Source organism: Centruroides sculpturatus, unplaced genomic scaffold (assembly GCF_000671375.1).
Source record: "Centruroides sculpturatus isolate CEXI.00-Female unplaced genomic scaffold, Cexi_2.0 scaffold592, whole genome shotgun sequence".
Lineage (NCBI taxonomy): Eukaryota > Metazoa > Arthropoda > Arachnida > Scorpiones > Buthidae > Centruroides > Centruroides sculpturatus.
In genome coordinates this window covers 267,509-272,126 of record NW_019385417.1, presented here as the reverse complement: position 1 = coordinate 272,126, position 4,618 = coordinate 267,509, and positions in this window count along the sequence as shown.

Sequence of the window (4,618 nt, the reverse complement as noted above, 5' to 3'; positions counted from 1 at the left end):
TTACCAAGAGAGAACATTTTTTAAATTATTTAAATTAATTGTTCTGTGCAACAAAAATTACAGTTGTTTTTATGAAAATGTAATTAAACTAAGTTGTAAGTATTTTAACACAAAAATGTAAACTTAAACTTTTAAAATTAAAACTATGTTTATATTACATTATTAATGTATATTATGTTTATATTAATTTAAATTACATAAAATAACGAAGAAATTACGTTAAAATAATACTTTATTTACCAAAAGATGTAATTTCTGTATAATGAAATTTCCCTATGGCAAATTTTTTTCAGGATTTAGTGACTTCATTATATAGAAGTTTGACTGTACTTTTAAGTTTTATCAATGTTGTAGTTTCATAAATAATATAAATTAGAATTTTATGTGAGAAATTTCTTTGATGACATATAATATTTTGATGTAATTCAAAATTTTATGAAAGCAGAAATTATTAACAACAAAAAATAGCTTTATATACATGTTTTTTATGTTTCAAACAAAATTAATGTTGAATTATTAGAGAAAAATTCATATAAAATTGGTGGAGAATGCAAATTTTTGTACAAAACTTCTTATATACAGTGGAAATTAAATAAATTTAATGTCAGAAGACCGTACATTTCCTTTCTTACACTATATTTGGCATCATATATGAATATATAAATTTTTACAGTACAATCATGGAAACTCAATTATCCAAACTAAACTTGATGAAACCAGGAGTCTATAGGATAATCCAGAAACTCATTTGTGTCTTCAGTACATCAATTACTGTAATTTAAAGTTTCGTGAACTATAAATTCTCTAATTTAATTACTGTATTTGAAAAGTAAATTGATTAACTCAAAATCTGACATAATGTTATATCTAAGACCTAGTTTTAGGACACTGCAATTGACAGATGGTGTAGTAATTTCTAGTTACACAGAGTTTGCTTTCTGTATATTATACTCTATAGTATAATTGGGTTGCTAATGTAATGTACAATTTTTCTTACAATTACATATTTTTGGAATAAAAATTATTTTCTACAGCAGCATATTTCCATTAGTAATAAGCAAGGCTGTGAAATCAGTAAAAAAGCACTTGACTCCAACTTCGACTCCTGATAATTTTAGTAGGCTGACTCCCAACTCTGGCAAAATTAAATACAAAGTCATTTTATGGGGAGGCAGAGGTGCTCATAGGGGGTACCCTACTCTGAACTCTGAAAGGAGCCCATATCTTTATTCTACATCATTTGCACTTCAATTTCACCCTTCCAGAAAAGTTAGTCCAACTAAAAAGTGTGATCTAGCTAGTTCAGCCCTTGTTCAGAAAAGAAAAATATATACTCTGATCAATTAGTCTGGCTCATTCAGAAAAATAGAGTACTTATTTAGAGAAGGGATGATAAAGGAATGATTCAAAAATATTCAAATTCAATTGGGTCAAAATAATTTAACTACTAAACACAAAAAGAGAGAAATGCTGGATGTCGGAGTTGGAGTCAAGAAAAGTGTTGACTTTGACTCCAGTAGTTTGGACAGACTGTGACTTCAAATTAATTTTCATATTTTTTTTTTTACTTTATAATCTATGTATTAAAAGTTTTATATAAAGACTATGATAATTAATAAATCAGTAACCTATTGAAAATTTTATGCCTTTATTTTATGGACTTTATATCTAAAAATATAAAGTCCATAAAATAAAGGCATAAAATTTTCAATAGGTTACTGATTTATTAATTATCATATTCTTTATATAAAACTTTTAATACATANTATATTAAATATATGTAATATATTTAATTTTTATAAAACAAATCTATAATTATAAAGAAAATTATACATATAACTCTTAATGTACTAGTACATAGTACTTGAATTGCACAATTTCAGTTTAACATGATATTTTAAGATGTAGTAGTTTTATTGATAAAATTTGTTTAGACCTATGCATACTATTATGACATTGCAGTCATGTCACTACTACTTTCTACTTATACATTCAAAAAGAGAGAGGCTTTTCTATTTTGTACCATGTCTTGACTTCATACTATATGCACTAAAATTAGCTCATATCTGGAAATTTGTAAAACCAAACAACATTGAGCTGCTTTGCCACAATTATATTTAATTAAATTGATTATGTATCTGGAAATTTATTAAAAATATTTTAAATAAAAATAAGAAACAAGCTTTAATAATGGATTTTATTGAGCCAAGACTATCAATGCATTCAGTAAATTACATAGAAAAAACAATTGGAATTGTAGTTCATAACAGATGTGACATAAGATTTACAATTGGAAAAAGAAGAAAATTGTAAATCTTATTTCACATCTGTTTTACAGAAAAAAATTTTGTTTTTGTTCATTTCAATTGGTTAATTAATACAGGGTGGTTATAATTAAAGTTGCCCTACTCAGACCTGTATAGAGCCCATTCTCTTTTATGTATTTTGATGAAACTTGGTGTATATGTTTTATGGACCATGGGGAAAAGGAAAATGCAAAAAAAAAATAGTTAGTTCAAATTTCTACTACTAAGTGAAAAAATGGCGCATGTAGAACAAGAAACACAAAATGGAAACACAAAAAAGGGTTTTATTCACAAAATTTGTTCAGTGTGCAATCCATTTGCATCAATCACATGTTCAAAGCACCTTACAGCATGTTCAACAGTAGCCCAATAGGTTTCTTGAGAAATTGCAGCAATATGGTGTGTTGTGCTTACTTTCAATTCAGGCAAAGTTTGTATGCTTCCTCTATAGACACGATCTTTCAGATATCTCCACAACCATACGGACTCTGCCTGAATTGAAAGCAAGCATAACATGCCATATTGTTGCAATTTCTCAAGAAACCTATCAGGCTACTGTTGAAAATGCTGTAAGGCGCTTTGAACATGTGATTGATGCAAATGGATTGCAAATTGAACAAATTTTGTGAATAAAAATCTTTTGCATGTTTCCTTTTTGTGTTTCTTGTTCTTCATGCATCATTTTTTCACCTAGTGGTAGAAATTTAAACTAATTACTTTTTTTTGCATTTTCCTTTTCCCCCATAGTTTGTATAATGTATATACCAAGTTTCATCAAAATACATCAAAGAGAATGGGCTCTATACAGGTCGAGTAGGGCAACTTTAATTATAACCACAGTGTATAAAAAATGATATCTTGGAATCTAACCCTCCATTTTCCATATAAATATTAAGTCTTTATTCTCACNGTCAAAGAATTCATTTTTAGAAATTAATTGTTTTTAAATCCTTTAATTTTTATTTTTAATCTAAAACATGAAGCTGATGAAATATAGCAACTAATTAGAAAGCTTTTATGAATCTGCCCTGTAAAACATAGTGTGATAGACTTCCATATTACAAAATTCTTTATTAGCTGTCTCACATAGTAGATATAGCTTTTATTTTCAACATTATTTGGGGCACTGCTCTCTTAGTAATCTTTATTGTAAATTTCTCTTTACAATGAATTTTTTTAGTGGAATGTTGAAAAAATATTTTTTTGCATTGTAAAATATTCCTATTTAGCAAAACTTAATTTCTTTATAATGAATTTTTGTAAGCTTGATAAATTTTAAAAATATATCTCTTATTGCTAAAAGTTAAAATTAGGTAAATGCTAACTCATTGCTGCAACAATGAAATATCTGTATTATACTGATATTTTCTCATGACATTTCTATTTGAATAGTTTCAAATAGCAATCCCTTTGGAAAGTATAAGAAATGTCTTTTGAGATGAAATTTTTGATTATTTTAAATTTAAAAAATTAGAATTAGTCATTGAAAGTAAAATAACTTTTGCTAAAAAAATAGTTGATTACTGACTATTTTCAGCATAAATACATAAGAGTACCTTCTGTTTGATTTTTTTCGTATAAAATGCATACATAATACTTTGTTATGAATAGAAATACAAAGATATTTTCATGTAAAGTAAAATTTAATAACATATACTGTTTATTTTCATTGCTGTGTATTTTCTGTAAAACAAATTCTCTGCATTTTCTGAAGACAATTGTATAGAAGTTTAACTATAATTCAATAAATAAGTCAATTAAGTTCTTACATAATGGATTTCTTCACATATGAAAATCTATGTAATTTATATTTAATATTTCATAGTTGGAGTGTAACACAATTTCTAATTTAACTTTTTTAAGCTTTATAGTTTACAGTTTAGATAAGATTTAGTTGGCATATTACTGGCTTATTTAAAAAGAAATGATGAAAATTTTATAATAATTGATTATGAACTTATTTAAAAAAAGTATCATTTTTTAAATAAATATGCAGATAATCTATATCTATATAAATAAATGGGCATGTATGTCCCTATATTTCACTTTTCTGCAAAAACTACACATCGCACGTGAATGGTGTTTGTATGTGGTAGTAGCCCCAAGTCTCCATTCGTGCATAGGGGTGGTTGCGTCTCGATAGCTATAAGGGTGCGGGAGATATGAGGCTGAAAGTGGTTGAAAGTGGCTTTCTATTTCGAATGTTTTGTTCGAATTTGTTCGAATTAAATTCGAACATAAAATTCGAATATTGGTTCGATTATAGAACGATTGTAAACGTTCCAGAAACGTTGAAAATAGTTCGTTTGACT